Source organism: Primulina huaijiensis, chromosome 10 (genome assembly GCF_012295235.1).
Source record: "Primulina huaijiensis isolate GDHJ02 chromosome 10, ASM1229523v2, whole genome shotgun sequence".
NCBI classification, from domain to species: domain Eukaryota; kingdom Viridiplantae; phylum Streptophyta; class Magnoliopsida; order Lamiales; family Gesneriaceae; genus Primulina; species Primulina huaijiensis.
In genome coordinates this window covers 9,109,645-9,122,480 of record NC_133315.1, presented here as the reverse complement: position 1 = coordinate 9,122,480, position 12,836 = coordinate 9,109,645, and the positions used below count along the sequence as shown (strand labels likewise).

Here is a 12,836-nt window from a genome sequence, read left to right as displayed (position 1 = left end):
TATTATTATTATTATTATTATATATTTCAATTATTTTGGGAAAACTGAAAAAACCGACTTAGATAGTCACGGAGTACCGTTATCCGCCACTTAACCGGGAAATGAACTAGAATCTGCAAAAACAAAATGAAAATATCAAACAACTATCATGGATCATATAAAGGCATAAAATCATCATTGAGAATTTCAATTTCTATAAAAGGCTTAAGTCTTTGCCCATTAACTTTAAACACGTCATTATTTTTAGGATTTTCAATATCAACAGCACTATGAAGATAAACAAATTTAACTATAAATGGTCTTGACCATCTCGATCTTAGTTTTCCTGGAAATAAATGCAAACGAGAATTATAAAGTAAAACTTTTTGTCCAATTTCAAATGACTTTCTCATAATATTTTTATCATGAAAGGTTTTAGTTTTATCTTTATAAATCTTAGAATTTTCATATGCATCATTTCTTAATTCTTCTAGTTCATTTAATTGCAATTTTCTTAGTTTAGATGCATCATCTAAATTAATATTAAATGCTTTAATTGCCCAATAAGCTTTATGTTCAAGTTCAATCGGTAAATGACAATGCTTACCAAAAACTAACCTATATGGTGACATCCCTAATGATGTCTTAAATGCAGTTCTATATGCCCATAATGCATCAGTTAATCTTAAAGATCAATCTTTTCGATTTGGATTAACTGTTTTTTTTTAAAATTTGTTTTTTTTTCTCTATTTGCAAGTTCAACTTGACCATTACTTTGAGGATGATATGGGGTAGAAACTTTATGTGTAATGCCATATTTTCTTAACAAAGAAGAAAATGATTTATTTATAAAATGACTTCCCCCATCACTAATTATTGCTCTAGGTATTCCAAATCGACTAAAAATATTTTATTTTAAAAATTTTATAACAACTTTATGATCATTACTTCTACATGGAATTGTTTCAATCCATTTTGAAACATAATCAACAGCGACTAAAATGTACGTATATACAAAAGATAATGGAAATGGACCCATAACATCTATCCCCCCAACTATCGAATATTTCAATAATTATGATTGGATTTAAAGGCATCATGTTTCGTTTTGAAATTGATCCCATCTTCTGACAGTTTTCACAAGATTTGCAAAATAAATGCGTATTTTTGAATAAAGAGGGCCAATAAAATCCACATTGTAAGATTTTTGCAGCTGTTTTATTGGATGAAAAATGACCTCCACATGCTTCAGAATGACAAAATTTAATAACATTACTTACTTCATTGTCGGGTATGCATCGTCGAAAAATTTGGTCAGGACAATACTTAAACAAGTAAGGATCATCCCAATAAAATTTTTTAACTTCTATCAAGAATTTATTCTTATCCTGTGAATTCCAATGAGAAGGCATTTTATTTGTCACAATAAAATTTACAATGTTAGCAAACCAGGGCATAATAGTAGCATAAAACAACTGATCATCTGGAAAATTTTCATTTATTGGTATTTCATTATGAGATGATTCAGTCATTATTCTAGATAAATGATCGGCTACGACATTTTCTTTTCCTTTTTTATCTTTAATTATAATATCAAATTCTTGTAACAATAAAATCCACCGTATTAATCTTGGCTTAGCATCTTGTTTATTTGATAAATATTTTACGGCAGAATGATCAGTGTACACAATAGTAGTAGAACCAATTAAATAAGATCGAAACTTATCTAATGCAAATACTACTGAAAGTAATTCTTTTTCAGTAGTTGAATAATTTATTTGGGCACTATTTAAGGTTCTACTAGCATAATAGATTGCATACGGTTTTCCTTCTTTTCTCTGTCCTAACACAGCTCCTATAGCATAATCACTTGCATCACACATTAATTCAAATGGTAAAGACCAATCTGGAGGTTGTAAAATAGGTGATGTAATTAAAAGATTAATTATTTTTTTAAAAGCATTTTCACATTTCTGAGTCCATTCAAATTGTGTATCTTTTGTTAAAAGATTCGAAATTGGTTTAGATATTATGCTGAAATTTTTTATAAACCTTCTATAAAAACCTGCATGACCCAAGAATGATCGAACTTCTTTGACCGTTTTTGGTGATGTTAAATTAGCAATAACATCAACTTTGGCTTTATCAACTTCAATTCCTTTTTCAGATATCACATGACCTAACACAATCCCAGATTTAACCATATAATGACATTTTTCCCAATTTAAAACAAGATTTTTTTCTTCACATCGTTTTAATACTTCTTCTAGGTTTTTAAGACAATTTTCAAATGAGTTTCCAAAAACAGTTATATCATCCATAAAAACTTCTACAAATTCTTCAATCATATCACTGAAAATACTTAACATGCATCTTTGAAAAGTAGCCGGAGCATTACATAAACCAAATGGCATTCTTTTAAATGCAAAAGTTCCGAAAGGACAAGTGAAAGTAGTTTTTTCTTGATCTTCTAATGATATAGGTATTTGATAATACCCCGAATACCCATCAAGAAAACAGTAATAAGAATTTCCTGCTACTTTTTCTAGAATTTGATCTAAAAATGGTAGTGGGAAATGATCTTTTCTAGTTGCATCATTTAATTTTCTATAATCAATACACATACGCCAACTAGATGGAATCCTAGCTTGTAATAACTCTCCCTTTTCATTTTTTATAACAGTGATGCCTGACTTTTTAGGTACTACTTGTGTTGGACTTACCCATTTACTATCTGAGATTGGATAGATAATTCCAGCGTCTAATAGTTTTAATACTTCATTCTTAACAACTTCCTTCATATGTGGATTTAACCTTCTTTGTGGTTGTTGATATGTTTTAGCATTTTCTTCCAAATGAATTTTATGTGTGCAAATTAAAGGATTTATACCTTTTATATCTTTCAAAGTCCATCCAATTGCATTTTTATATTTCTTAAGTAATTTAATTAAATCTTCTTCTTGATTTGGTAGAAGAGTGGAAGAAATTACAACAGGAAATGTTTTATTTTCACCAAGAAATACATATTTCAATTCGAATGGTAAAACTTTTAATTCAAGTTTTGTATTATCATCTTTTTTAAAATTATTTTCAGACTCAAAACATTCTATTGAAAAAACTTCAGATTGTTGATTTAAGTTTTCTTCTTGTATATTTTCTTCCATAATTGTTTCAATTTCATTATCATATTCATTTTCATTAATACTTGGTTGTTTACATAAATTGAACACATTAAGTTCTAGAGTCATATTTCCAAAAGACAATTTCATTATTCCATTTCGACAATTAATTAAAGCATTTGAAGTTGCTAGAAATGGTCGTCCCAATATTACTGGAATTTCATTATGTACTTCTATTGGTTGTGTATCCAAAACAATAAAATCTACAGGATATATGAATTTATCAACTTGAACCAACACATCTTCTACAATACCTCTAGGTATTTTGATTGACCTATCCGCCAGTAAGAGAGTAACAGAAGTGGGTTTTAATTCTCCTAAATTAAGTTTTTCATAAACTGAATAAGGAAGTAAATTCACACTTGCTCCCAAATCTAACAAAGCTTTTTTAATTTTATTTTCTCCAATAATACATGAAATTGTTGGACAACCAGGATCTTTATATTTTAAACTAGAATTATTTTGAAGAATAGAACTTACTTGTTCAGCCAAGAATGCTTTCTTCTTCACATGCAATTTTCTCTTCACAGTACATAAGTCTTTTAAAAATTTTGCATATGAAGGTACTTGTTTAATAGCATCTAATAATGGAATATTTATCTTTACTTGTTTAAAAACTTCATAGATATCAGAATCATTTTTTTGTTTTTTATGATTTGTTAATGCATGAGGAAATGGTGGAGGTTTATTTGATTCATTTACTATTTCAGATGATTTATCATTCAACATATTATTTTTAGAATTTAAGGTATCATCATTCTCAAAAGTATCAGGATTATCATCCTTACTCTTTGATTTTAAATGATCCTTGTTTTCATTACTATATGGATCATTAACTATTTTACCACTTCTAAGGGTAATAACAGATTTTATTTGATCAATTTTTTCATTTTTTAATTCTTGATTTTGATTTTTAGGATTAGGTTGAGGTTGAGATGGAAATTTTCCTTTTTCATGAATATTAAGTGCAGATGCAAATTTTGCAAGAGTTTCTTTCAAATCAGTCATAGATTGACTGTTTTGAATATTGATAGATTCTTGCTTTTGGATAAATGCATGAATTACATCTTCAAAGTTTTTTCTTGGAGGTGTAACATAAGGAATATAACCTTGATGATTTTGGTTATTTTGAAAATATTGTTGTGAGGGTTGTGCATTATTATCATTCCTCCAACTAAAATTAGGATGATTTTTCCATCCAGGATTATATGATGTTGAAAAAGGATCTAGTATTGGTTTTTTATAATTGTTAACATAATTTGCTTGTTCATGGAGACATTCTTTAAATGAAGGTAATGTTGGACAATCTTTTGTAGCATGATCATGTGTATCACATATATGACAAACAATTTCTTGAATACTTTTTAATTGACCACTCTTTTTCATTTCTAATGACTCAATTTTTCTTGCTAAAGATGCAAGTTTAGCTTGAATATCTATATCATCTTTAAGATTATAGATACCACCCCCATTTGTTGAATTATTGATTTTAGTTGTTGGTGGTTCTATTGTGCCTATATTATCCCAATTTTGAGCATTTTCTGCTAATGAATCCAAATACTCCATAGCTTCATTTGGGTTTTTATCTTCAAAAGTTCCATTACACATGAATTCTATCATTTGCCTATCTTTAGGTATTAGACCTTCATAAAAGTGAGAAACTATTCTCCATGTTTCAAAACCATGATGTGGGCATGTATTAAGTAATTCTTTATATCTATCCCAACATTGATAAAATGTTTCTCCTTGTTTTTGAGAAAAAGTAGTAATTTGTCTTTTAAAAGAGTTTGTTCTATGGGAAGGAAAAAACTTTTTGAGAAATTGTTGTTGCATTTCTTCCCATGATCTTATTGAACTTGATCTCAAATTTTGTAGCCATGTTTTAGCTTTATCTTTTAAAGAAAAAGAGAAAAGCTTTAATCGAACTATATCCATGCTACAATTTTAATCATTATAAGCGTTACAAACTTCCTCAAATTCTCTTAGATGTAAATATGGATTTTCAGAATCTAAGCCATGAAAATTTGGTAAAAGTTGAAGAATTTGAGGTTTAAAGTTGAAATTAGATGCAACAGAAAAACTAAACAAGATGGAGCACTAGTTCTAATAGGGTTCATATGGTGCCTAAGTGTTCTTAATTGATCATGTTCTTGATTATTATTATTATTATTGTTATTATTGTTATCATTATCTTGATTATTTGAATTATCATCCATTTTTAAATTATTTTCAGATACTCGAATAAGTCTACCATTTTTTTTTGGATTCCAAATACTCATACAAAAAAAAACACAATACTTATAAATAAAACATAATTAACAAATATAAACTTAATTTATACCTCCCGGCAACGGCGCCAAAAACTTGCTACTACTTAAATTATAATTCACCCAAGTGTAGGTTGTCTGCAAGTAATATATTTCGTAAGTACGAGATCGATTCACATAGAGGTTATTTTAAGTTTAAATTTATTAATTTATAGATTACCAAATGCAACAACGAAGTTTACAAATTATAAATTTTGTCAAGGCTCGAGAATTTATTCTTGGTTTTTGCAATTTTGTTTAACTAAAAGTAAAACAAAAGAAACCAACATAAATAATGGTTCCAAGAAAATTAAATATTTAAACACACACCTAATATAATATAATTCCCACTATAGAAAATGCCGAATTCACCGATTGTAGAACCCGTAAATTAGACTACGTATAAGCCATGCATAATTCCTAGTATTTAAATTAAAATGATTTTATTTCATGAGTCTTTAAATTCTATTCGTTAAATGTATTTATTTCATGCAGTAGTTTAGTTGCTACCTTTTTGTTAAATAAGTGAGGCCAGACCGGAGTTGGAATAAAGAGATAAATTTTAATATTAAGAAAATATTCCTAGAATTTATTTAAAATAAATAAAAAGTTAATTTATTGTAAAAGAAAATTTAGGGGAATCATTTAATTAATTAGAGATAAGTAGTAAATGAATTCTTTTAGGTTCAATAATTTAATTAAAAGCCTAAAATAAAATATATGACCAATTGAGATAAGTTAATCTAGGCTTATTTTAATTAAGAAATTATAATTTTACATGATAGTAAATTTATCTTTAAAATTTAAAGAAATATCCATGCATGCAAGATAATGGTATTCCTTAATTAATTTATTTATTCACTAAAATATTTAATGGGTAGATCAAACTCTAAAGAATTAAAATACAAGATTTAAGAAATATTTTCCCTCCATTTTTATTTAAAATTTCGGCCACCCCTATTTGATTTAATTAATTTGTCAACTCTCTTTTTTTTTTATCTTTCAATTGGTCCTTTCCTTGCCCAATTTTTGGGAGATAAATCCCTCAACTTTAATCCTCAATAATTAAACAATTAAGCAATATTCTCCCTTATTTTTGCAAGCTCAAAATCAGTCATCCCTTATTTCAATAGATTTTAATTAGTTGGACAACTCATTCTTTATTATCTTCCCCTTAAATTTTCCTAGCTAGATATTCTCCCCACTTTTAAATCACAATCAAATAATTTAATTAAGCAATTTTTCTTGTTCCTAGACACATTGGTCGATCAAATACATTCAAAATATCCCCAAAAAATCTTGTGATATCCTAAGCATTCCTTATCTCACCACTAGAAAGATAGCAAGATCATTTCATTCCCTTATCTTGTCAACTTTCCCATCTATCTTCTAGCCATTCCCTCCCCCTCCTCTTCACCGAAATTTGAGAGAAATTCAGAGCATTTTAGAGAGGAAAAATCGTGAGAAAACCGTGAGAAAATAGGAGAACAAATCGAGTAGGAAACAAGAAGAAAAACACTCCGTCTCCTCCACGCCGCATCGTGTATTTCTTTTTGTTTTCTTCAAAACAAAAATATCCAGGCATGTATATGTTTTTATTTACTCCTCAATCAAGTCATATACTGATTTTAACATCCCTTGTGCACGATCATTAACCATAAAAATCAAAATGCATGACAGCAACTTTCGAACCATGTACAGAATTTTCTTGCCTTCTTGAACACTTCACGCCTTTGCCTTGTTTCGATGGTTCTAGGTGTTGGTTCGATTCCAGGCTTCCAAGGCTGCATATAGACACGTACTAGGGTGTGTCAAGACCATGTTGGTCCATTCAAACAAGCCCCATGCATTCCAGAAACCAAAAATAACAGCAAATCTTCATTCATGCCATTTAAGTTTCGAAAAATGTTCTGTTTTGCTGTCAAGGAGAGTTTCTGATCTTGGCTGCCCTAAGGGCCAATAGCCATGGTTAGAACACTTCCCTATCATGTGTAAGACGTGACTAAGTTGCCCTGTTGGAGGCTTGGTCCATGGTGAATTTGTTTTTAAATCAAAACACAAGAACAACCCACAGCCCCTTCTCCCCTTTCGAATTCTGGTGGTGTAACTTTCGAGTTTAGTGGTGTGGTGTGAATCTTGGTTGGCCTCTGGCCCATAGCCACGGTTCATACCATACCCCTTGATGTCTAGATTATGTCATGGTCAACCATATGGCCACTGGAATGGTCCATGACAGCAAGAAGCGTAGCAACACCACACACGCACAGAATTGCTCTCGGGTGGGACTTTTCGATAGTTTCTTGGTATGGTTCGAATTGTGGCTGGCCTTGGGCCCTTAGCCATGGTTCCAACCTTCCCTTAGGATGTTGGCAAGAGGTTTTGGTCAGTGGTTCAAGCCCCAATGGCCGGGTAGCTTTAAAAACGACGCAAGGAAACGCAAGCATGCTGCTGTATGTTTGGACAGCAAGTCGGTGCTTCGGTTCAGAGGCTCGTTTGAGTTCTTGGTTGGCTTTTAGCCTATGGCCTTGAACTGGACAGTGTCTCATTGAGTTAGGTGCAATGTGCCAAAGTGACTTGCTATCCAAACATACAGCAGCATGCTTGCGTTTCCTTGCGTCGGATCATTTTAGAGGTCGTACGAGAATTTACGGTGCAATGTGCCAAAGTGACTCTCGAAAGAGCGTTTTACGTTTTTGGCCTCCATTCACTAAATTTCGAGTATTGTAAATTTAGGAGCATTATTTAATCATTTTTAAGAGTATTTTAATCATGAGTAAACGTTGGTTCGGGTTGGTTCGGAGTCATGATTAAGTACTAAGTCAGTTGGCGTAATTGTCTCGTTTTTGGATTCAATTACAAAGTTTGGTCAAGAAAAATCAATTGCATATTTTTCATGTTAAATTTTAGTCGCAGTGAGCCTGGGAACGATCCAACCCATTTGGTAAAATTAATACAGGACATTTAATTACGTTATTTAATTATATTACGTGCATAAAAATAAAATTATCCATTTTTGAGATTTATGTGATATTGCTTGTGGCCATTATACCATTGTGGGATTATTACTTCACCCGGTCGCCAGTTACCAGTCAGTTCAGTTTTGTACCACCCAGTATACTATGGCATTAGTCTGATCAGACGATTAGTATTTCACCCGGTCGTCAGTTACCGGTCCCGGTCGTCAGTTACCGGTCAGTTCAGTTCAGTTCAGTTCAGTGCAGTTCATGTGGCCACTTGCGTAGAACATAATCTCAACAAAATTATCATCCAGGCTATTTTATTACAGAGCTCTATTGAGCTAACAGTTCACTTATGATTTTCAGTTCAGTTATGCACGTATTTATAATTATCCATGATAAGATATTTACAGTTCAGTTATGCAAGTACTATAATTCCTCATGACATGATATTTTCACTTCGCATGCAATTTTATTATTATCTATTTACTTTTTATTTACGATATATGCATGCTGAGTCTTTAGACTTACTAGACTTGACTGTTGTAGGTACTGATGATGTCGGAACCGAGGGCGGGGACCAGTGAGCCATCTCGAGTCGGCAGTAGTGGGACCCGAGGACCTCATTTATCAGTTTATTTATTATTTTTAGAGAAAACTCATTTTATTACAATGAATTATTTTAAGTTGTCGTTTTGAAACAATATTTACTTCTGCTGCTATTTTTGAACATTAAACTTTATTTATCAGTCTATTAATGAATAAGGCATTTTATTTAATTAAAGAGAAAATTTTTAAATTTTTCCGCAAATTTTCAAGTACGAATTAAGAGGCCTCTACAGGTGGTATCAGAGCAATGATTCTGTAAAGGGTTGCACTACTACTGATCTCGAGAAGCTCACGAAGTCACGTCTTCGGTCTGTGAATTTTACATTCATGCATTTTATTTAAAGCCGGAATTATTTTAACTGCATGTTCTCATGAAGTGTTTTTACGTTCAGATTTTTTATTTGTTCAGTATTTATTTACATTTAAATAAATTATGGAATTATGCATGTTGGTTACGTATGGGTTATGTATGGAACAGTATGCCTCCTAGACGCGTTGTTGAGCGAGTGAGAGACGACGAGCCTTGTCTTGAGGACAGGGAGGAGCAGAGGCAGGAGAGGCAGGGATCTCCACCCCATCCACCAGATATGAATGCCCAGATGCTAGCTTTGATGACTCGGTTCTTCGCCCAGTTTGCGGGGAACGATGCTGTGATGACCAGGCCGACAGGGCCTGAGGCTGTCTACGAGTGATTCATGAAGATGCGTCCTAAGTAGTTTTCAAGGACGACGGACCCCATGATTGCCGAGGTCTGGATCAAGTCCCTCGAGGTTATCTTCGAGTTCATGGAGCTTGGAGATGCAGACAGAGTCCGATGTGCCACCTACTTATTCGGACGAGATGCCCGCTTATGGTGGGAAGGAGCATCAGTAGCCCTGAACTTGGCTACGCTGAGTTGGGCGCGCTTCACGGAGGTATTCTACTCCAAATATTTTACTGAAGAAGTGCGCACCAGGTTGACCACTGAGTTCACGAGCCTGAGACAGGGATATCTGACTGTTACGGAGTTCATCCGTAAGTTTGAGAGGGGTTGTCATTTTGTGCCCCTGATCGCGAATGTTGCTAAAGCGAAGTTGATGCATTTCTTGGTGGGTCTACGGCCGATCTTGCGCCGTGATGTTAGGGTGTCTGACCCTACTACTTATGAGGTCGCTGTGTCCAGAGCTCTAGCTGCAGAGCAGGATCAGCGTGATATCGAGAGAGACCGCCAGGGCAAGCGCCCAGCCCAGGTACCACATCGCCCTCCTCCTCAGCAGCATCAGCAGTCGAATAAGAGGCCTTTCCATGGCCCGCCCAGAAACAGAGGCCACCAGCAGCACCAGCAACAGCGGGGACGCGCAGTCCCTAAGCCTATTGAGCATCCGATCTGTCCTAAATGCTCACGCCGCCATCCTGGAGTATGTATGTATTGCTCTGGGAAGTGTTACAAGTGCGGTAGCCCAGACCACGTGCTACCGCAGTGCCCATAGAGGAATCTGCCTACCCAAGGCAGGGTATTTGCTCTTCATGCAGTGGAGACGAACCCCGATACCATGCTTATGACAGGTACCTTTAAGCTTTAAATTTATATTTTCGATTTAATGTTTTGGGTGAGGTTTTGAACCTAGTATTGCGATAGGATTGCATGCTCTACTCAGTATTATTTTTGGGGAATTTAAGTTAGAAGAACTTTGGCCTTTGCATGTCTATAAGTTAGTTTTATTATTATTGGGTTCAGCCTAGTGTTCTAACCTTTCAGAGAGAATTTTCATAGCTGGCTCAGCTACAAAAGCCCTGATAGATTCAGGGGCAACTCACTCATTTATTTCTAAGGTCTTTGCGAATTTTCTCAAAGTTAAGACCGTGGGGCTAGATGTAGCCTACTCAGTGGTACTACCTTCGGGAGAGGAGATGGCAGCCACCAATGTGATCCGAGACATAGATCTGGAGCTTCATGGCAACCTTGTTTATACGGATCTGATTGTCTTGCCAATGCCAGAGTTCGACATCATATTAGGCATGGATTGGCTATTGCGTAACAGAGTGTTGATAGACTTCCAGCGGAGATCTGTTCTAGTCCAACCGCCTGGGATGACACAGTTCTTATTTGAGCCGGACAGGTCCTTTCCCTTACCGCACATTATTCCTTATGTCCAGGCTAGGAAGCTCATGCATAGGGGGTGTCGATCGTTTTTAGCAACTTTTATATCTGTCTCCGAGACACCCAGTTAGTCAGCCGCAGATGTTCCGATTGTTAGAGATTTCTTAGACGTTTTTCCTGAGGACGTCTCTGGTATGCCACCCGAGAGAGAGGTGGAGTTTTCTATTGAACTTATGCCAGGTAAGGCACCGATCTCAAAAGCACCGTACCGACTAGCGCCGACAGAGATGGCAGAGCTGAAGAAGCAGATTCAGGAACTTCTCGACAAGGAGTTCATTCGACCAAGTTTCTCACCACGGGGCTCGCCAGTCTTGTTTGTGAAGAAGAAGGATGGCTCTATGAGACTTGGCATCGATTACCGGGAGTTGAACAGGGTTACAGTGAAGAATAAATACCCACTTCCGAGGATTGAAGATCTATTTGACCAGTTGCAGGGAGCTTCGGTATTCTCCAAGATTGATCTACGTTCCGGTTATCACCAATTGAGGGTGAAAGATGCTGATGTTTTGAAGACTTCTTTTAGGACTCGTTATGGCCACTACGAGTTCCTTGTGATGCCGTTCGGTTTGACGAATGCGCCAGCGATCTTCATGTATCTCATGAATCGCTTATTTCAGCCGTATCTTGATCAGTTTGTGATAGTGTTCATCGACGACATTCTCGTCTACTCGAAGAATCGAGAGGATCACAGCAGACATCTGATCACAGTGTTGCAGACCTTGCAGAAGCACAAGTTATTCGCAAAGTTCAGTAAGTGCGAATTCTGGGTTGTGCAGCAGAATGCATCTGAGATCCGCAGTTTTCTGGGCTTAGCAGGATATTACCGAAAGCTCATTCAGGGATTTTCTTCCATCGCAGTTCCACTCACAGCATTGACCAAGAAGAATGTGAAATTTGTGTGGAGCGATGAGTGCAAGAAGAGCTTCGATACTTTGAAGCAAGCTCTTATCTCAGCACCAGTTTTGGCCATGCCATCAGGGCCCGGTGAGTTTGTTCTATATACCGATGCTTCGAAGCTCGGTCTTGGCGCGGTATTGATGCATGTTGTCACTTTGATTGTTCCACTCCTAAGAGCAAGTTGTCCACAAGTAGTATAATTCGGTGAGTCCGATATCGTATCTACAGGGAAGCTAAGGTAATTACAAGTCCACTACAATGTCTTTTTGTTTTGTTTTTGTTTTTGTTTCTTTTTAATTTTAATTGTTTGAATATTTAATGGGTAAATTTTATTTGTTCAAATTTTAATTTAAGTAGTTGAGATTAAAGGATCCACTCTTGGTATTTTAATAAAGTTAACATTAACGAACAATATTGAAATCCACTTAATAAAATGGTTCCAATATATTAAATAATCATATTTATATTATGTTATAATTTATTATCTTATAAGTATATAATATATACCAAAACTTATAAATGTGGTCAAGTATTTATTGTGCTATATATATATTTGTAAACACTAAATCAAGGTTCCCACTTTAAATGGTTGGAAAAACCAAACTAACATTTAAATGGTACCAAGAAATTAATATTATAATATATTTATATATAGTAAATCAAGGTTCCCACTTTAAATGGTTGGTAATACCAAACAAACATTTAAATGGTTCAAAGAATTTAGTGTAACATATAGCAACAATAAATGAAAACTCCCATTTATAAGTAG

At 34.4% G+C, this 12,836-nt stretch overlaps 1 protein-coding gene and 1 non-coding gene across 2 annotated transcripts in view; one reads left to right on the top strand and one right to left on the bottom strand.

Moving 5' to 3' along the window:
• LOC140985877 (uncharacterized) overlaps positions 1 to 12,836 on the bottom strand; it is a 36,771-nt gene that overhangs the window by 15,081 nt on the left and 8,854 nt on the right. The gene's annotated exons all lie outside the window — the stretch shown is intronic.
• On the top strand, positions 4,837 to 4,947 carry LOC140987045 (small nucleolar RNA R71). The gene has a single exon (XR_012177046.1). It is a non-coding gene; the product is annotated as a small nucleolar RNA R71 (small nucleolar RNA).